This window comes from Zalophus californianus, chromosome 6, assembly GCF_009762305.2.
Source record: "Zalophus californianus isolate mZalCal1 chromosome 6, mZalCal1.pri.v2, whole genome shotgun sequence".
In the NCBI taxonomy this organism is placed as follows: Eukaryota; Metazoa; Chordata; class Mammalia; order Carnivora; family Otariidae; genus Zalophus; species Zalophus californianus.
The window spans coordinates 114,867,788-114,890,454 of record NC_045600.1 but is presented as its reverse complement, the minus strand read 5'-3'; the positions used below and the strand labels follow the sequence as shown (position 1 = coordinate 114,890,454).

General features: G+C 36.9%; 1 protein-coding gene across 15 annotated transcripts in view; it reads right to left on the bottom strand.

Moving 5' to 3' along the window:
- Positions 1-22,667, bottom strand: part of PEAK1 (pseudopodium enriched atypical kinase 1) — a 339,625-nt gene that overhangs the window by 303,801 nt on the left and 13,157 nt on the right. For 2 of the 15 annotated variants that reach the window (XM_027570661.2, XM_027570658.2), the window contains exon 1: positions 17,444-17,631. The exons of the other annotated variants lie outside the window; for them this stretch is intronic. The gene's annotated coding sequence lies outside the window, so the exon portion shown is untranslated. Of the gene's footprint in view, positions 1-17,443; positions 17,632-22,667 lie in introns of those variants that run through there. 15 annotated transcript variants of the gene reach the window in all.

Here is a 22,667-nt window from a genome sequence, read left to right as displayed (position 1 = left end):
AAGGAACAGAAAACATCACCAGAAACAACAACTTTACAGGTAACACAATGGCATCAAATCCATATTTTTCAATAACTACTCTGAATGTAAATGGATTAAATGCTCCAATCAAAAGACATAGGATATCAAAATGGATTTAAAAAAAAAAAAAGACCCACCTATATGCTGTGTACAGGAGACTCATTTTAGACCTAAAGACATCTGCAGATTGAAAGTGAAGGGATGGAGAACTATTTATCATGTTAATGGATGGCAAAAGAAAGCCAGAGTAGCCATACTTATATCAGACAAACTAGATTTTAAACCAAACACTGTAACAAGAGATGAAGGGCATTATATCATGATTAAGGGGTCTATCCATCAAGAAGATCTAACAATTGTAAATATGTATGCCCCTAATACAGCAGCACCCAAATATATAAAACAATTAATAACAAACATAAAGGAACTCATTGGTAATAATACAATAATAGTAGGGGACTTTAACACCCCACTTACAGTAATGGACAGATTATCTAAAAAGAAAATCAACAAGGAAACAATGGACCAGATGGACTTAACAGATATACTCAGAACATTTCCTCCTAAAGCAGAATACACATTCTTCTTGAGTGCACATGGAACATTCTCTATTCTAGAGACCCACATACTGGGTCACAAATCAGCCTTCAACAATACAAAAAGACTGAGATCATACCATACATATTTTCAGACCACAACGCTATGAAACATGAACTCAACCACAAGAAAAAATCTGGAAAGACCACAAATACGTGGAGGTTAAAGAATATCCTACTAAAGAATGAATGGGTTAAAACCAGAAAATTAAAGATGAAATAAAAAGGTACATGGAAGCAAATGAAAATGAAAACATGATAATACAAAACTTATGGGATGCAACAAAAGCAGTCTTAAGAGGGGAGTATATTTCAATACAGGCCTACCTCAAGAAGCAAGAAAGTCTCAAATGTACAACCTTACCTTGCACCTAAAGGAGCTGTTAAAGGAACAGCAAATAAAATCTAAAGCCAGCAGAAGAAGAGAAATAATAAAGATGAGAACAGAAATAAACAATATAGAAACAACAAAACAGTAGAACAGATCAACAAAACTAAGAGCTGGTTCTTTGAAAGAATTAATAAAATTGATAAACACCTAGCCAGACTTATCAAAAAGAAAAGAGAAAGGACCCAAATAAATATAATCACAAATGAAAGCGAGAGATCACAACCAACACCACAGAAATAAAAAGTTATAAGAAAATATTATGAAAAATTATATGCCACTGAGCAATTTGGGAGAAATAGATAAATTCATAGAAACATACAAGTTACCAAAACTGAAACAAGAAGAAATAGACAATTTGAACAGACCTAATAACCAGAAAGAAATTGAAACAGTAATCAAAAATCTCCCAATAAACAAAAGTCCAGGGCCAGATGGCTTCCCAAGGGAAATCTACCAGACATTTAAAGAAGAGTTAATACCTATTCTTCTCAAACTGTTCCAAAAAATAGAAATGCAAGGAAAACTTCCAAGCTCATTCTACAAGGCTAGCATTACCTTGATGATAAAACTAAAAAGGAGAATTACAGGCCAATACCCTGATGAACATGGATGCAAAAATTCTCAAGATACTAGCAAATCAAATTCAATAGTATATTAAAAGTATGATTCACCATGATCAAGTGGGATTTATTCCTAGGCTGCAGGGCTGGTTTGGTATTTGCAAATCAATCAACGTGATACACCACATTAATAAAAGAATAAGAACCATACGATGCTCTCAATAGCTGCAAAAAAGCATTTGACAAAATACAGCATCCATTCTTGATAAAAATCCTCAACAAAGTAGGGACAGATGAAACATACCTCAACATCATAATGGCCATATACAAAAGACCCACAGCTAATATCATCCTTAATGGGGAAAACCGAGAGCTTTTTCCCTATGGTCAGGAACTCTCACCATTACTATTTAACACAGATAACCAAAAGAAATAAAAGGCATTCAATTCGCCAAGTAAGAAGTCAAACTTTCACTATTTGTAGATGATATGATACTCTATGTAGAAAACCTGAAAAACTGCACCAAAAAATTGCTAGAATACATGAATTCAGCAAAGTCACAGGATATAAAGTCAACGTTCAGAATTCTGTTGCATTTCTATACACCAATAATGAAGCAGCAGAAAAAGAAATCAAGGAATCGATCCCATCTGCAATCGCACCAAAAATACTTAAAATACCTAGGAATAAACCTAACCAAAGAGATAAAAGATCTGTACTCTGAAAACTATAGAACACTTATGAAAGAAATTGAAGAGGACACAAAGAAATGGAAAAGCATTCCATGCTCATGGATTAGAAGAACAAACATTGTTAAAATGTCTATACTACCCCAACCAATCTACACATTTAATGCAATCCCTATCAAAATACCACCAGCCTTTTTCACAGAGCTGGAACAAACAATCCTAAAATTTGTATGCAACCACAAAGATCCCGAATAGCCAAAGCAATCTTGAAAAAGAAAAACAAAACTGGAGGCATCACGATTCCGGGTTTCAAGCTATATTACGTTACGTTGCCATTTGCAACGACATGGCTGGAGCTAGAGTGTATGATGCTAAACGAGTAAGTCAGTCAGATAAAGACAAATACCATATGATTTCACTCATATGTGGAATTTAAGAAACAAAACAGATGAACATATGGGAGGGAGAAAAAAAGAAAAAAGAGAAAGGGGAAAAAAACATAAAAGACTCTCAAAACTAGAGAACAAACTGAGGGGTGAGGGAGGGAGGTGGGTAAGGGACAGGCTAGATGAGTGATGGGTATTAAGGAGGGCACTTGATATGATGAGCACCAGGTGTTGTATGTAACAGATGAATCATTGAATTCTGCTCCTGAAACCAACATTGCAGTGTATGTTAACTAACTAGAACTTTAATAAAAATTTGAAAAAAAAATTTTTAATTAAAAAAAATAAATTCTTGCTTCTTATAGAGTATGGAATTCAATCATCCAACCACCTGAAATCTTGCTATTTCAAGCTCTTATTTACATTACAAGCCATGTTTAATTAGGGTTATGGTATACAGGGCTCATTTGCTGCATTTTAAAGTTACTGGAAAACAAAATCTTTCCCTTTGCTGACATTCTGAATGCATTTTTAACTCTACTGTGCAGTATGAATTTATAACAATAACATTTTATGCCTTAGTGGTTTTTGGAATGCCAATACCATTGCATACTTATTTGTTGAAATAAATAAATCCTTTTAAAAATCACATTGCCAATTCTCCCTGGCCCCAGAAAATAGACATGTCAAAAACTCAACTAGAAAGCAAATAAATCAAGATATATTTAAAATGTTATTAAATGTTCCCAAAGACCAAATCTGGGTCAAACTACAAAAAGACCCTCAATCTCTGCTACCATGGAGAATTCCATTGATTCATTCACATACTATTCATAGAAAAGAGGTCACCAACATGTCCGTTCCCAAGCACTAACATGTTTGCTGAGATAGACTGTGTATGTTTAAGGATTTTGCTTTTCCTCTCCTCATCTTTCTTTGATCTGCAAGAAACAACTCTAGCTCAGCTGAGATGATCTTGAATTTTAACTGATTTGTCTTCAGAGAGAGAAGAGAAAACTGCTTAAATGGGCCTTGCCAAAAAGCATGGCAAACCTCTCCAATGGGTGCCAAGCTATAGTGGCAATGAATTAACCATGTTCAGCTAGGTAACAAGGTGTAAGAAAAAAGCAACCTACAACAGCGTGAGAATCCGAGGTCACACAAACACTTTCTCCAAAAAAATAAAAGTGGTTGAGTACCATGTGTTTCAAATGGAAACTCAAAGATTTTGATTTTGATTTGTCTTACTAAGTCAGACACATCTTCAGAACATCCCAAGCACTCTTCTCCCCATTCAGAGAATATTCCAGAGGTTCTATGAAACCCAAACAGACAGCAAAATGGTGCTGTGGATTTTTAAATTAAGGAAATAACATGATGAAAATTGTGTTGTAAGGTTAATAAGCATGACAAGATAATGTGGGACTGCAGTTGGGAGATAATGAAAGCAAAGAGACCACCTCAACACAAGATAATAAATGGTCCATACAGAATAAAGCAATGATTGTTGCAATAGTAAAGAGCTAAACCTGACCCTGCCAACAAATTTCACCTTTTTCTATCACAAATTCAGTTCATCCTGGGAATAAGATGGATACAAGTAATCATTTTCTTAATTTGCCTCACCAAACAAAGGGGGCCTGAATTTACTTGTGGGGTCCTAAGGTCTTCATTTTCCACCCAGGCTACAGAGTGCCTGAAATCCAACCACCAGGAAATCATCGTGTTCAATTACAACACCCTACTATCCTGGCATTTTCTTCCAAAATACCCTAGAAAAAATAATTTCAAAAGTACTTATTTAGACACCACTGCTGTGTTGAGGTCAATTTGCATGCTTGCCTGCCTTCATGTGCATCCACCCCATCCTCACCCCCACCTTGATAAAAAGGGCCTGGGCAAAAACAAAGGTCCAAGAACCTAATTTTCTCTGACCTGGAAGTGAGACTAAAAGAGATTAGATGCTTTGTCAAAATTAGTAAAGAAACCACAATCAGAACCAAAAGTTTTAAACTCCTTATCTCAGAGCTTTAAGATAACCTTCATATTTTCTCTGCTTTGGGATAAAATATGAAAAAAAATTCTTCCTAACATAATGAGAAAATTCATGGAAGTTCCAAACTAGACTCCATCCTCCTCTTTTTCTTTTACATTAATTGGGCGAGAGTGGTAATAGACACAGCTAATAAATCAAAAAGGATACTAACCCAAGCTTCCTTCAGGGACTCCCTGCCATCATCAGAACAAAGCTGTGACTCTATAGCCTGGTAAACAATGCCCTCAATATTTAAAACCCAACAATCCTTTCCAACCTGATCCTTCACACCACCACTTTCTACCTCCTTATTCATCACTGTTTCTATTGAATACCTAGAGATGACCAGTGTTTAACATCCTCTCATACCTCCATGCCATAGCTCAATGTATTTTTTTTTAATAGAACTTTTTTCCCTTGCCTGCAATGGCTATGTTAAGCACACATTCTTCTCTTAGAAATAATCTCCTGATACCCTCCCTCTTGGACCCTGAAACACATTCCGCCCTAACCGACACCAAGTCTGATTTAGGGTCCTTTATTTCCCCCTCTCTATGGTAAAATAAAGGGTATTATCAATTTCCAAACAAGTGAATGCCTGCCACATTATAGGTGCTAAAATGATCATTAATTCCCAGTTCTGTGTTCTCTCTATGGAATGTATTCAATCTACTCCATTAGGGAGATATACAGCTGGGGGTTTTCCTTCTTCTATTTTGATTTGTTGTCTAACAATCCTCAGTGTTCTTCCTATTAACCTAACAGTTTTAAGTACACTTAGAATGTGGCTACTAACTTCTTGAAAGGGAATCCAACCAAGATTAAACACAAATAGAAGGTTTTCCATATAGGGCTCAATGGATCAAACTGATCAAAAAAATGAACTTTTACAAATAGTCATAATGCTCTTAAAATAAAGGAAAAAGATCTTTACTTAGTATGTTCATTGTATCTATTTGGAAAATGTATTCATTAAACAGCTTATGAATGATTGAAAAGTTGAAATACAAAATCATCTTATTTCATTATTTTAAGTAGAGAAGGACAGCCACATCATAATAGGAAATATCTGCCTTGAAAAGAAACATCAGAGTTAAAATTTGCAACATTTGATTCCACATTCTCTTGGATAAGTCTTGGATAAGTCTTTTTAAGTGGGATAAGTGTTAAAAAGATACATCACAATCTGATAACCACACTTTTCAGAACCCTGTTCAAAACTTTCCTCCTAGGGATTCAGATTGAGGGCTGCATGGCATCCTGATGCCATTAATGTAAAAGAAACATAAAGGAAGTTTTGAGCAAAACACCATCCAGTTAGAGCCTCAAACTGGTCACAAACCCCAAATCTGTTGCAACCCCATATACAGTACATGTTTTTATAACACTAGGTTGAGGGATTTTACCAAATGAATGGTTTAATAAGAGCACAAAAATGTGACCTAAAATAAAATACTCATATGGTATTAAGAACTTTGGCCAATCTATTTAACCTTTTCTATTTCTTAAGCTCTAAAATGTAGTTGTAAAGTTTCTATTTCAAAATGTTTTCTAAGCCACTTGGTACACCTCATGTCAGTTACTCCTGCTCTAAAACAGAAGTACTCACTGAGGCGAAACATACTTGGAATTAAACACTATAAAACATAGATTGCAAATAAAAACATTAGTCAACTCAAATCAGAAAGTTAAATTCTGGGGCGCCTGGGTGGCTCAGTTGGTTAAGCGACTGCCTTCGGCTCAGGTCATGATCTCAGGGTCCTGGGATCGAGCCCCACAACGAGCCCCACATCGGGCCAAGGAGCCTGCTTCTCCCTCTCCCTCTCCCTCTGCCTGCTACTCTGCCTGCTTGTGCTCGCTGTGTGTCAAATAAGTAAATAAAATCTTTTTTAAAAAAAAGGTTAAATTCTAACAAAATGGTTCATAATTGTACCTCAATAATAAAGATATGTTAGTAAACTCATACTAATTAAAATACAAAAAATATTTACCTGGGGGGGTTATGTAATGTAGAAAATAAATGAGGTATTCTAAAGATCAGAGTGAAGGAAAGCACAATCTAACTGGAATTGAAATTCGGCACAGGAAAAAAAAATGCAAGCTCAAAAGAGTATTATATTTTTGCCCTTTACCTTCGCTCTTCCCCTGTTGCCTGCTGCCTATTTTAGATGTTATCATGCAGAGGAAATAGCAACAATGCCATTTTCCTTCCAAATGCAATCCGGTTTTGGCAAACTTAAGGCAGTATATCAGTTAAAAACAGAAACTCAACCCAAAATGTGATCTGGTAAAAAACTGCTTAAGTATTGAGTAGTAGTTCCTCTCTTGAATGGTACTGAATTTTCCATTTATCATTTTTAAATGTCAAAGAAAACTAAAATATGCACATGTAGCTGAACAAATAATAGCTTCTAAATTAGTAATACATTATGCAAGACTCTTGTTAGCATTCACTGAGAGCAAAATCATGCCATTTTGGAAAGAGAACTCCTTGTGAGAGTGGTTCTTAGTAGTCTGTGATATTTCAGACCACTGCTTTTATTTTTATATAAACACTATTGTGACTCCTCTAAGTTAGCAGGCAATTTTGCCAGAAGCTTAAACAGCTGTTTTTATCACATGAGTGCCTTCTTCACTGGACCCTCCACCACCGGTCACTTCTTCACTGGACCCTCAGCATCAAGAGTCTCAACCTAGGTCTACATAAATAAAGTTTTATTGAAACACAGTCATGCCCACAGAGTTACATTTCTATGGCTTTGTAGTCTACACTGGCAGAGTTGAATAACTGTGACAGAGAGCATATGGCCCACAAAATCTAAAATATTTACTATTTGGCCCTTTACAGACAAAAATTACCAACACCAAGACTTTTTCAAAATAAAATGGATAAAATTACTTCACCATTATCTCCACGTTCAGCTAACTACAAAATGAAGGTGATGGGTGCTTACAGAACTTCTTAGAACTTCTTAAATGCAATTAACTTTTTAGAATTATACTACTTGGAACCCATTAATAAAATACTTTTCTGAAATACTGAACAAAGCAGAGTTGACTCAGCAACTCAAATGAAGCTAAAACCTTCTCAAACTCAAAATGCAAAATGTCTACACCCAGCACCACCCTTATTCGTATTACTCAGCATTGAGTACGGTAATGTCATAAGAAGGTTGAGTAATGACAGACACCTATCTGTGTACCATCATTTACACGAAAGAATTTTCAAGAGAAAAAAACAAAGTGGCTATGGGTAGTTGAAATGAATTAGGTTAGCCTGGTGATGGGTATTAAAGAGGGCACGTTCTGCATGGAGCACTGGGTGTTATACACAAACAATGAACCTTGGAACACTACATCAAAAACTAATGATATAATGTACGGTGATTAACATAACATAATTAAAAAAAGAAATGAATGTACTCTAAAGTTTTGTAAATAAGTAACAATTGATGTTACATTTTCAATGATGTTGCTTCACTATAGAGCCATTTTTGAATTTTCAAGTGAAAAATACAAGAGCTAAACTCCAGATTAAAATGTCATATACCTATTCAGTTAAATATCTGGTGAATAAAGGGAGAGTTTTGTGGATGCTCAGGTTATTACCTACATTATAATTGTGTGTTACAATTTTCACTCTCCTCCATTAAGGAGGTAGACCTAGCAAAAAAGGAGTCTTTTATAACCCAACGCTGATGTCACAGAAACTGGGAACTGGGTACCAATGTTGGGTCAGTCTGTAGAGGAGATGGACACACACAAAAAAGAAAGAAAGAAAGAAAGAAAAAATCACATTGTATGAAAACAGTTCACGGAGAGCCCTGAGACCTGAAACACCCAGATATAAAACAGGCCTCAGATACAAAAAAGAGGGAGAGGCAGTTAAATCATTTTATCCTGGTGACAGGAGGCATTCAAATCCTAGATGAGCCTTTGGTCTTCCAACACCAAGGGCCTCCTGAAGTCAATGCCCAGGAAATAATTAACAGCATTTAGAATTTCCAAAGAACTGGACTTAGAGCAGTATACAATTGACCTTAGAACAATGAAGGAGTTAGGGGTGCCCACCCCCACCCCCATGCAGTCAAAAATCCAGGTATAATTTAACTCCCCAAAAACTTTACTAATAACCTACTGTTGACCATAAGACTTACCAATAACAAAGTCAATTAACACATTTTGTATGTTATATGTATTATATACTGTATTCTTACAATAAGGTAAGCTAGAGAAAAAAATGTTAAGAAAATCGTAAGAGAAAATACATTTACAGTGCTATACTGTATCGAGAAAAAAGCCCTGTATAAGTGGACCCATGCAGTTCAAATCCATATTGTTCAAGGGTCAACTGTATATGAATGAGGAAGGAACCTGGGTTTCAGAATGAGTCAGAAAGACCTAGTTTGAATCATGACTCTAGCACCTACTTCATATGTGATGCAAGTCATTTAACCTCTCTTAGTCAACAGTCTCTTCATGAGGATAATGATGGTATTACTTTTACAGGATTATTATGATTAAAGGAGGTATCAGAGGAAGACCTGATCCCTAGAATGTAAAAAATAATAAATTCATAGCAGCAGCTACACATGTAAGGCGTATATTCCTCAGCAAACCTATTAGATAGGTGCTATTATTATAACTTGCCCAAGGTCACAAAAGGAGCAAAGCAAGTGGCAGTCAGACGTGTGTGAATCCAGGTGGCACAGGCTCCCGTGTCCAGGCTCTTAACTACCTCATTATTTATTGCTGTTGTTATTAAGTAAGCATCCCAGGTAACCTAAGAATGGCTCGGTGTAAACAAAGTGTTTAAAGCCCTTCTTCATCAACATTTGAATTTTAATAGATTTCTAACTTGGAAACAATACTGCTCTGTTGCTAAAATGCTGTTGGTAGCACAAAACTAGTAACACTACTGTCAAAATTCATTATCTGTTTAGGTCACTTATCTTCAGTCAGAGAAAAAAAATTTCCAAAACTCCAGAACATGTAGGCTGGCTTTGAGAGAACAGAAAAGGCTATGGGACAAACACCCCTTCTGTAAGAAAACAGCTCAGATGTGATTTGGGGGGCACCACAAAATCAGAAATTCAGAGCTGAGAGGTTCCTCAGTCTAACTCTCTTAATCTACAGAGTGGAAACCAAAGCCAAGAGAGAAGTGTGGCTTTCCCCATGTCCCACAGCAAATCGTCCACCATTGTATACCATTTGCAGGAAGGAAGAGCTTTCCACTACACCCCTCTGTCTGATTCCTACTGAACTGCAAACTCAACCCCTCATTAATGTAATACTTAAACTGCAAAGACATGTACAGGTTGTTGCACAATAGAAATATGTCGGGGACGGAATCTTTTACCAAAGATCTTTTTTTTTTTTTTAGATTTTTTATTGTTATGTTAATCACCATCTATTACATAATTTGTTTTGGTGTACTGTTCCATGATTCATTGTTTGTTCATAACACCCAGTGCTCCATGCAGAATGTGCCCTCCTCAATACCCATCACCAGGCTAACCCATCCCCCCACCCTCCTCCCCTCCAGAAACCTGTTTGTTTTTCAGAGTCCATCATCTCTCCTGGTTCGTCTCCCCCTCTGACTTACTCCCCTTCATTCTTCCTCTCCTGCTATCTTCTTCTTTTTCTTTTTTCTTAAAATATGTTGCGTTATTTGTTTCAGAAGTACAGATCTGTGATTCAACAGTCTTACACAATTCACAGCGCTCACCGTAGCACATATCTTCCCCAATGTCCATCACCCAGCCACCCCATCCCTCCCACCCCCGACCACTCCAGCAACCCTCAGTTTGTTCCTGAGATTAAGAATTCCTCATATCAGTGAGGTCATATGATACATGTCTTTCTCTGATTGACTTATTTCACTCAGCATAACACCCTCCGGTTCCATCCAAGTTGTTGCAAATGGCAAGATCTCGTTCCTTTTGATGGCTGCATAATATTCCATTGTGTATATATACCACTTCTTCTTTATCCATTCATCTGTCGATGGACATCTTGGCTCTTTCCACAGTTTGGCTATTGTGGACACTGCTGCTATAAACATTGGGGTGCACGTACCCCTTCGGGTCCCTACATTTGTATCTTTGGTTACCAAAGATCTTTAAACAACTATCTGAACAAAACATAGTCAACTTGCTGACTAAACAAATGCAGACATACACATTTACTAATGCTCCTCCTAATGCACTTCTGAACTGTTTCAGTGTTCTCAACATAGAGTAAGTCTCAAACAGAAATTATCTCCTCCCTTTTAATACTCCCTGCAAGAAAACTGCCATTAAGGCCTGACTACATTCCTGATAATCTTTTCTACAAAACATTTGCTCCCTTGAATTAATGGTATAAAATTCTTTCTTCCTAAAAAAAAAAAAAATACATCAACACACTTTTAAAATAGTGAAAGATCATACACTTTGTCATCCCCTCAGATGACTGGATGTTCACCGCCGAGGGATAAATATAATTTAGCTTGTTCCTGAAATAATTTTGTAGGGTAGGCATTCCCTCATCGTGGGTTGCAAATATTTGTCTTCAAACACATCTTACCTTTTGTTTAAGGCAAAACAGATTAATTTGTTGTTCAAATTCAAAACAATCATACAAGGAAAGTGATTTTATTACTGTTAACAGCTGATGCTTCAACTCCTCTTCTGCAACCCTGGCTAATGCAAATGATCTCTTTCAGCAGAACTGAAACTTACTGTTCCAACAGGAGCCACCTCTCCAGTGAATACGCTAGCAGCAAAACTAAATTGGTTAAATAACTAAAATAAGCGAAGCAGAAAAGGCACTATCCAGGAAAATGTCTTTCAAAATTACTTGGAGCACCTTATGGGAATTCTAAAAAAAAAAAAAAAAAAAATCCAAGAAACAATGATCTTTTCCTTTCTAGTGAAAAAGGAAAAACATTCAAGTAGCAGCGATGAAGAGAAACAAACCATACATTCCAAATGAAGAACTACCAGATTTGGCAAGACTGGAGTCAATGAATCGAAAGTGACCTCAGCATTTTGGTGCCTGGGCAACTGTGCTCAGATGAGGACCTCCCCGACCAACTCAGAAGTCTGAGAAGAGTGGGTTGATGGGGAAGGGAGGCAAGACAAGTTTATCCTGTGGAAGCAAATGCTAGCAAGTAGGTATATTTAGTATGTCTTAAGTATATGCAGCCAGTTTATAGGTAAACTGAAGATACAAAATTTGAGCCTCTTGTACGGGTTTAAACAAGTGAAAATGCTAAATAAGGCAGGCTTCTTAGGTAAAAGCTAAAGCTTCAGTGACAGGTATGACAGGCTTTTTACACAGCTAATGAAATTCACATCAGACCCAGAAGTGTATTCCAGATACCTCCTCAGATAGTTGCAGTAAGTATTCAGTGTTTACCTCCATGCACCCTGACTAAACAAGTTCCAAATAAATGAAAGTTTTACATTGGGATCTCATTTCTAGAAAGATATAATTTGGGGCACCTGGGTGGCTCAGTTGGTTGAGCGACTGCCTCCAGCTCAGGTCATGATGCTGGAGTCCCGGGATCGAGTCCTGCATCGGGCTCCCTGCTCAGCGGGGAGTCTTGCTTCTCCCTCTGACCCTCCCCCCCTCATGCTCTCTCTCTCTCATTCTCTCTCTCTCTCAAATAAATAAAATCTTTAAAAAAAAGACATAATTTAATACTATGGCAACAAGTCCAGAAAGCTTATCTGAATCTTCTCTACCTGAATCAAAGAATATCTGCAATTAGCCTTCTCTGAACCATATCTACATTGAACCCCCACTTAGCTCATAGGTCTTTAACACTTCATCTGGATCATTTTTTCTGTCAAATAAACATAACACTTCTTTGTCTACATTTTCCTTTCCACTAATACTATCTTCACCCTCTCTTCTAGATATATTTTTAAGTTTAATTTTGAATCTCCGAGTTAAAATGTTACACTACCAACAAAAAAAAAAATCCTCCATCAGGGCAACTGCCTTCTATGAATTGGTTCAATACCAAAAGTGCTTGAATGATATTCTCTGCTTCTTACCTTCTGTAGTTGGTCCACATTTATCAATTTAACCTCTCCATACCTTCTTCCCACCTATTTCCTTTCTTTTACCTAAGTTCTGTATGTAGCCAAATCATTTCTAAATTTCTCCAGGAAAAATTTTGACCCTAATTTGGGGATTCATTTTTCTAATTTTGAGAAGAAAAAGTTGTGGAGTGAATTAACTCTCTCACTGTGTTCAGTGCCTAAGCTGCACAGCAAATTATTTAAACTTTCTGAGCCTCGGTTTTCTCAATTGTGAAAGGGAGAGATGATACTGCCTATCATGCAGGGATGTTTTTCAAATTAAAGGAGAGAAATGCAACAAATCTAGGGTGAGTGGTAAACTGGAGCTTATACATAAAAATTTGTATGTTATTATCAACATAATTATCTCATAGGCCATTACAGAATTTTGCTACCAAAAGGACTGAATGTACTTCCTAATTCTGGCTTCAATTCAAGGACAGAATGCAAATCAAATTACAGCAATTTTACTGGAGAAGCCACCAACAGGAGTGTGTAATGAAAATCTGGACTACAACCTTTCGGCAGAAAGGAACTAGAATACAGGACCAGAACAGCCAACTCTCAAGTTGGTCCAGCACTCCTGTATGCCCTTGAAGGCAGTAAAACCTTGACTGCAAAAGGAAGGTTACAGCACAAGCAGAGAGCTGCTACATTTCATTTAGTCTTCCAGTTCCAAGCAGAAACGAGGATTAGTGTAAATTTGTATTTCACTGCCAATTTGAAATACAGAACAATAATAACCACCATGCTGATCAGGACAATATATTAACTTTACAACCAATATTTGAGACTTACTGCATGCCCAGTACTACACTGTTTTGTTATTAATCCTATGGGGTGGACACTTTTATCCCATTTAACAAAAAAACCTGAAGCTTGGCAAAACTGGGATTCAAACCCAGGTAATAGTGAAAATTTCAAGTACCCAATAACATGTCAACAAGTTATGTGCTGAAAGTAAGATAACAAATATTTTGGCAGTCAGAGCTATTTGGGTATCTGTGCGGGAAGTGGAGTATCATATTCACTCAACAGTATAAGAAAAAGCAGGAAAGAGGTTGAAGAAGAAAGGGTTATATCCCAAAGCAGCAATTCCAAAACTTTCAAATATTAAAAATCATGACACTGTCAAATTGAGCATGGCCTACTTTGGAGATAATTAGAGCTCTCCAGCTCAAAGGTTCTCCACCTGTTTTCCACATGGTGATGGATGAGGGCCTTAGAAGCTGATGCTATGTGCCATCTAATGCTCAACACACCTCTACCAGCCTCCACAGACCTCCACACCCCACCTATGTGAAATTCCCAAAACATCAGCTGTACCTCTGTGCCTTCTCACACTAGAATAAAAATGAGTAAAAAGGCATGAATTGTTTTTCAGTATCAAATAAGTAAATATGAATATTTACTGAGCACTGGTATTATGTATCCGGCATGTTTTAAGTTCTTTGCCTATACTGATCCTCAAACCACATTATGAATTAGTTACTATTTTATTCCGGTTTTTACAGAGGAGGTATCTGAAATATAAAATAAGTAATTTGCAGCAGATCACATATAAGGGAAATGGCAATATCAAGATTCCAAAAAGGAGGTTTGGCTATAGATCCTCAGCTCTTAAACACAACAATAAACTGCCTCTCAGCTTTCCTGGGGCATGACCTAGTGGATAAGTGCCCCAGGGAATTCCAAGAACTCTTCCCATGACGTCATAACCAAAAAGATAAGAACTTTTGCCTCCGCAGGATACACCCAAAAGCTCCCTAGGACTGTGAGGGTTCACTCTTCCACCAAGATTTTAGTTTAATGTCACAGGGACCTTTGATCCCAGCCTCACAGGCCCAGAAGATGACTTCATTTAAGGCCTCTCTCCTTATCCCTGGGTAAGCACTGCAGTAGGAATCTTCTTAGTAACCCTAACAAATGATACTGGTTACAAGGTTATGAAGTGCTGCTTCCTAGCTACTTGGAATCACATAAAGAATTCACATAAAGAATAGGAACACAACCCCTTGCTCTGAAACAAGATCTTTGCATTAAAAATTCACTCAATCTTCTAGGTAGGGTTGTCACATATCATTCATTAAACAGTATTTACTGCAATAACGCCAGGCACTATTATTCTAAGTGCTGGAACACATCAGTGAGTAAGAAGTCCTACAACCATAGATTACATTCTAGTGGGATGGAAATATGGGTCTACATAGACTTATAAAGGTACAACCACAAATAAAAGAAACAACTATGGGAGAAGAGGTTTTTTCCAACAGCAAGTGGAAGCTGAGGCCAGAGATGGTTCACAGTCCTTTGCTCTAACAGAGCAGCTCACATCCAAGAAATTGAAGAGAGAGGGAAGAACACTACATACATACTAAAAACTAGTTGTTCAGCTGTAGGTTCTCCAAAAAGTAATAATGCCAGAAAATGAAGCATGATGAAGCATTAGAGATACTTTAAACTCCTAGCTAACAGACGGTCTCAATCTCAGAATGGCCAAATTAATGTCAAAGCACAAAATTATGGTCCAGCATATACCCCTATAATTGCACTTGCCATGTAGCACTGACACTCTCTTATTCTCTCTGGGCACTGAGATGCAGGAGGGTCAGGACTGCAGTTCATTGATTTCTGCACCCCCACCATCTAGCATCAGGTCCATTACAAAGTAGGCACTCAGAAAATGCTTCCTAACTTAAGTGAAAACAGCAAGCATCCTCAATATGGAAACAAGAACCACTGGTGAGAGACACACCAAAAACTACTCAACACAGTTGTTCATTTTGAATGGTTTGGCCAAAGTTTCCTAAGAAACACAGATAATAACTTAGATAATGTTAATCCACCTGAAAAAAAAAAAAAAAGAAACACTACTTATACAAGAAAGTAAAGATAACAAGACAGCAAAACAACTCAAGTTTTTGGATAAATTACCAGAAATTTAAGTACTCAGTGTTATAGATGTGGTAATACCAATGCAATTCAAGGCCAATCTCTGCAGCCTTAACTGCAAGGTTATTTTCAACTCATGGCCCAAAGATGCACATGCTTCACATAAAGGACCTTTATGTACCACTTTTTCAGGCCTACATCTTCATGTCTTTGTCACACTAGGCACAATGGGAGATGCCTGGGAGCTAACAATGAACAGAAAAACACAGGGCACCTACCCTCAGGGATCGTCTTTCTTTCTGGGTACAGTCATCAAAGACCTGTGTAGCCTAAAATATAAGCTGCTTTTATCCATCCTATCTCACTGCAGAAAAACTATAATCATTTTTGTTCTTCCCAACTGCAAGTGGGAGTTGAGTGATGCAACCACAACACAGTTTCAACTACATTAAATCATATGCCTAGAACAGTACAACACAATCCTGGCATTTTAAAAGTTGAAATAATCCAACTAATTAATTTTTGCTTCCTTGCACAGTTTTGACAAAAAATTTAATGTGTTCTGCCTACTCAGAAAACTTGAAGAAACCAAATGATCTTTACCATTTCCAGATTTAAAATGGTAAGCTCGTGCAATATAAGTGTAAGAGCACTGCTTTTAATTTTTTTTAATGGAATAAATTAAAACTGTGAAAACTCTACACAAGGGAATACTATGTAGCAGTTAAAGAATGAGACACAACTATCTGTACTGACATGAAAAGATATATTCCATATTGGGTAGAAGAGAGAATGCAGATCAACATATGGAATATGTTTAGAAAAATACAGACATGAAATAAAACTACACACACACACACACACACATACACACACACACACACACACAGAATAAAAGATCTGGAAAGATATCAAGCTGACTGCAGTGATTTACTATTTATTCACCCCTGGGAGGTAAATAGAGGGAGAGATATGCAGAAGGAATTTGGTTTCTCTTTCTTATTCATTGCTATATTGTTTGATTTCTCTTGAGATATTATTCATCTGTAACTTGTTTAATTAGGAACATTTTTAAAGAAACCATCTCTAAAACCAGATAAATATCCAATATTTAGCATATGGTCCTTAATTCTAAACACTACAAAAAACAAACAAAAATCTTGTTTGAACAGTCAGAATAACTGACATGGCACTTAGACCCAAAAAACACTTATACAATAAATGACATGAACTCAGAAAATTTAAATTCTAAAAGGAGTAGGTCAGAACAAAGAGATCTTACACTTTCAAAATGTATATTCTAAGCCACTGGAAGTAGGCTAGATACTATAAACCCTGCTTTCATACATACCCTGTAACTCATTTATTAAAACTGTGTTTTACATATTAACAGCTCACAATATCCTCAAATTACAAACTACTATCTCCAAAATAATTATCTTACAAACATGAGCAACTTTTTTTTCTTCCCTAAAGAAAAGTTTTGCTATACACACCGTTTCCTTTCCTCCAGAAGTTCAATTTGCTGGCAATTCAAGCCGTGAGCATTCAGCTGTAGCACTAAACCTTAAAAATACCCAGCCTTCTTGCTCTCTTAATATTTCCCTGAAATGATACCCAAAGACCAGAAACTGAAATACCACGTGAGAAGCAATCTGCACTAGTCACAATATAATTGTTAAGGGTATGAAAAGTACTTATGCAAGCAAAAGCATGTCCCTTTTCTTGTGCTTAAAAAAAAACAACACAAAAATTGTAGCTCATGGCTCAACTAAATTCCCAAATCAGCTATGAACATACCTTTTTATTTTCCACAGATTATTAGTCATTTGAACTTCATCAATCAGATACTGACATGAAAGAACCAAAAGTTGGGGCGCCTGGGTGGCTCAGTCATTGAGCATCTGCCTTCAGCTCAGGTCATGATCACAGGGTCCTCGGATCAAGCCCCGCATCGGGCTCCCTGCTCAGCAGGAAGCCTGCTTCTCCCTCTCCCACTCCCCCTGCTTGTGTTGCCTCTCTGGCTGTGTCTCTCTGTCAAATAAATAAAATCTTAAAAAAAAAAAAAAAAGAAAGAACCAAAAGTTAATGCAGAGCATATTGTCAAATGCATGAGCAACAATTTGGTCTATATTAAAGGTGCCAGTTTTACTTTCTTAGGGAGCTTTTGCTGATAGGGATTGGAATATTTAAGGGCCTAATAATAAAAATTATTCAGAATTAGATTACTATAAGTAGTCATGAGATGAACATCTTCTTTAACCAATTATCATTAGTATTTTCTAAGCTAAGAATGAGCAGATGCAAGATACATCAACAGCGGAATTAAAAAGGACAAGATTTCAATCCTTTTTCCCTTGTCTGAGCACAACAGCAAACAGTAAAATTAAGAATGGAACAGAAATAAGCAGAGGATTTTTTTGTAATAGAATCACTTTTTTAAAATGCACATCTAGCCTAGACATCAGGGAGAAAGATCAAACAAGGGAAGAAAAGAAATCAAGTTAACCTCTTCTCTGCCTTTAATTGAGGCCCATCATTTCATTCAATCAATAGATCACTCAGTTTTCATTTGGCCAAATGGTCTGCACTGTCACTGCATAGATCTCTTTCATTAATATGTACTGTTTCTTTTTTATAAGTTTATTTAAGTAATCTCTACACCCAACGTAGGGCTCAAACTCACAGTCCTGAGATCAAGAGCCACACGTTCCTCCAACTGAACCAGCCAGGCACCCTTGTACTATATATTTGTGATTTCAACAATTTTAACATTTACTGTCATGGGTAAAAAAAGGGGGGAAATCGAGTTTGATTTGATTATCCTTCTGTCACTAAATATCCAAAGATACCCAAAAGTGTTGGGGGAAGGTAGAAGTAGGGGAATATAATATAACCACTTCTGGAGAGTATCATTTAGTTAATGGTGTCCTAGGACACAGACAATATTCAACTGCTTCCTAAAGTTCCTCATTCCCAGGAAACAATGAGGCATACTGTCACACTGCACAGGCTATTCTACATGAGGCTGCTTACTTCATTCATAAGAGATAAAAGGCAGCCACTTTATCAAAAAATATACCCTAAAAAATGGGAAATATCCAAATTTTCAATTGCTACAGATGACTCAGTGAGTGGGCAGTTACAGAAACTCATAGCTGGTGCTAGAAAAAGCTGATGTTTTCATGGGGATCACTTTGAAATGCTGTTCTGGGTGCACATTATTGGCTCTTGCATTATAATTTTGTTTTACTTCCACATTAAACATTTATGAAGTGCTAGATCCCTTCTGGAGGAAAAAGATGGAGTTTCTCCTACCATTATATAAATAAGAAAGCCATTCTTACTGGGGACATTTTCTGATTACCAGACCACAGTGTGGTAATTAAAATATCGCTACTTTGCCTCAACAATTTTGGCATCCAATAAGCATGCATTAGTGTCTCAGGCTGATTTTTAAGCTGATAAAGATGGATTACAGAGAAAACAGTCCTATCTCATAGTAACAACAAAAAAATTAACTGTTTATGCTAAACGGATCAAGATATTTAAGTGCTAGACATCTTTTAAAACAAGATAATTATAACGTATTTTAGAGATATACTTATAGACAAGATCTGCCAAATAAAATAATAATGGTTAGTAAAAATACAACCACAACACGCAATCCTATTTATTGAGTATGTGAGGAAATATTATTACACTTCTCATATTCCAGTCAAGAAATTAAATAAGAATAGTACAAACCAAGGAAACATAATAGCTTCCACTTGCAGCACCCTCAGGTTAGAAAGTTCTTTTACATATATTCAGACTTTGAATACAGTATTTATTGGGTGCCAGTGTGTCAAACCCTGTACTAAGTCCTGGGGACATAAAGATGAATAAGACATGTCCCTTTAGTCTCCATTCATTTGATAATCAAAATCATTTTAAGAAAAAGGCAGGATTATCTCCATCCTATAGAACAAAATAAAGCTTAGAGATATTGAGGAATTTTTCACATGATCACAAGCTAAATTAAAAGCAAAACTTGTTCTTTACTCTTCTGTTATATATTACATATTCACTAACCTTAGGGATCTTCCTGATCATGCCACGTCTTTCTAATCATGCCACAGATTCATTTTAAAAAGAAAAGATTGATTTTAATTGCTACTGTTTCTTCAGAGGAATGACGAGGATTATGACAAATGTGTGTGCATGTGTGTATGTAATATACATACTTTGTATATGTATATGTATGTACATGTGCATACGTGTTTGTTACTCACTTCATAAAAGCACTCTCTACAAGGAAGGATACATTTGTCCTCAGGTCTTAAACCATGAAGTGTACTTGTAAACTCTTAAGTTATCCAAAATCCTTGGAATATGGAATTGATCTTATTGACTATTCTGAGAATAACTACAGGTAAGTACGCACAGTAAACCTTTATGTGACTACAAATTTAACATTATTCTGTGACATGAAGGTCCATAAATACAGGAATAAGTTGTATTGAGGCAAAGTTTTAAAATTCCATAAGACACCAAAATGAGTGCTCAGCATCCCCAGTGCAACCTGGCTTTGTAGTTTTCTTCTCATACTAACCTACTCCAAAGTACCTGAAAAGTGCTATTTTGTTGTATTTTATGGGAGAAATTATATGCTCCAGGACTGTGCTAATACTAGTCACCCGTGACTCCTGAGCGCTCAAAATGTGACTAGTCTGAATTGAGATGTGCTGTAAATAGAAAACATACATCAGATTTTGAAGACTTGGCAAGAAAAAAAATTGCAAAACATCTCAATAATTTATTATATTGAGTGTATGTTACGATGATATTTTAGTTATACTAAATAAAATGGATCATTAAATTTAATTTTACCTGTTTCTTTGTACTCTTCAAAACGTGGCTACTAGAAAATCTGAAATTGCATTTGTGACATGCATTATTTCTATCAAACAGCACCAGTCCTTAATAGATATGCCTAAGAGATTTGAGATATATTCTTTGAGACTATCAAGGGCCTATTCAGCTATCATACCCTATCTTATTGTCAGTCCTTTATCAGAAAGTGAGCATGGGGTGGTGAAGAGGTAAGATTTTTTAATGACATAGGAAAATGTCCATAATCTATTATAAGAAAAAAATCAGGATAGGACATTATTAAAAAGTGGAGCTGCTTCAAACATGCATTAAGTTATTCAAATTTAGGGGTGCCTGGGTGGCTCAGTCGTTAAATGTCTGCCTTCAGCTCAGGTCATGATCCCAGTGTCCTGGGATCAAGCCCCGCATCGGGCTCCCTGCTCTGCGGGAGGCCTGCTTCTCCCTCTCCCACTCCCCCTGCTTGTGTTCCCTCTCTCGCTATGTCTCTCTGTGTCAAATAAATAAAATCTTCAAAAAAAAGTTATTCAAATTTAGTTCAACAATATGAAAAAGAAAAAAAATATTAATTCCTCTAAAAGCAAAGTATCTCCTATAAGTGAGCATGAATCTGTCTCCTCGGCCGGTCTCAGCTCCTATGTGTCTTTCACCAGCTTACTATACTGACTGTAACACAGTATGATGTCGATGAGGTATTCTGAAACATACATACATATATATATATATATATATATATATATATATATATATACCAAAAAATGGGGGGGAAGGCACTGACTGTAACACAGTATGATGTCGATGAGGTATTCTGAAACATATATATATATATATACACCAAAAAATGGGGGGGGAAGGCACATATATATACATGCAGAAAAATGGGGGGAAAGGCACCAAACTATCGGTACCAGTTATCTCTGGATGGTAGGATAGCAGATTTTCTGATAAGACAGTTTTCATGCAGCTACAAAGCCCTATATTTGCCTTTTACTGGGATGCGGAGAAAGGGGAACCCTCCTACACTGTTGGTGGGAATGCAAGCTGGTGAAGCCACTCTGAAAAACAATATGGAGGTTCCTCAAAAAGTTGAAAATAGAGCTACCGTATGACCCAGCAATTGCACTACTGGATATTTACCCCAAAGATACAAATGTAGGGATCCGAAGGGGTATGTGCACTCTGATGTTTACAGCAGCAATGTCCACAATAGCCAAACTGTGGAAAGAGCCAAGATGTCCATCGACAGATGAATGGATAAAGAAGACGTGGTATATATATACAATGGAGTATTATTCAGCCATCAAAAGAATGAAATCCTGCCATTTGCAACGACGTGGATAGAACTGGAGAGTGTTATACTGAGTGAAATAAGTCAGTCAGAGAAAGACATGTATCATATGACCTCACTGATAAGAGAAATTCTTAATCTCAGGAAACAAACTGAGGGTTGCTGGAATGGTGAGGGGTGGGAGGCATGGGGTGGCTGGGTGATAGACATTGGGGAGGGTGTGTGCTATGGTGAGCACTGTGAATTGTGCAAGACTGTTGAAATCACAGATCTGCACCTCTGAAACAAATAATACATTTTATGTTAAAAAAAAAAAAAGAAGTAGATAGCAGGAGGGGAAGAATGAAGGGGGGGAAATCGAAGGGGGAGATGAACCATGAGAGACAATGGACTCTGAAACACAAACTGAGGGTTCTAGAGGGGAGGGGGTGGGAGGATGGGTTAGCCTGGTGATGCGTATTAAAGAGGGCACGTTCTGCGTGGAGCACTGGGTGTTATATGCAAATAATAAACCATGGAACACTACATCAAAAACTAATGATGTAATGTATGGTAATTAACATAACATAATAATTTTAAAAAGGGGGGAACAACACCTGAAGATAATAAAAAGAAAACCCACAATTCTCTCATTGACAAGATTTTTTGTTAGACTTTTGGAATATAAAACTGACAACAGAACTACAAGTTGCGTTTATAATAGGATTCAAATTTTATTTGCATATGTTTAATAAAAATATTCATGTGAAGTAAAATCTAAGTTAATAACAGTTCAGCTCCCAGGCACCTGGGTGGCTCAGTCAGTTAAGCGTCTGCCTTCGGCTCAGGTCATGATCCCGGGGTCCTGGGATCGAGTCCCGCATG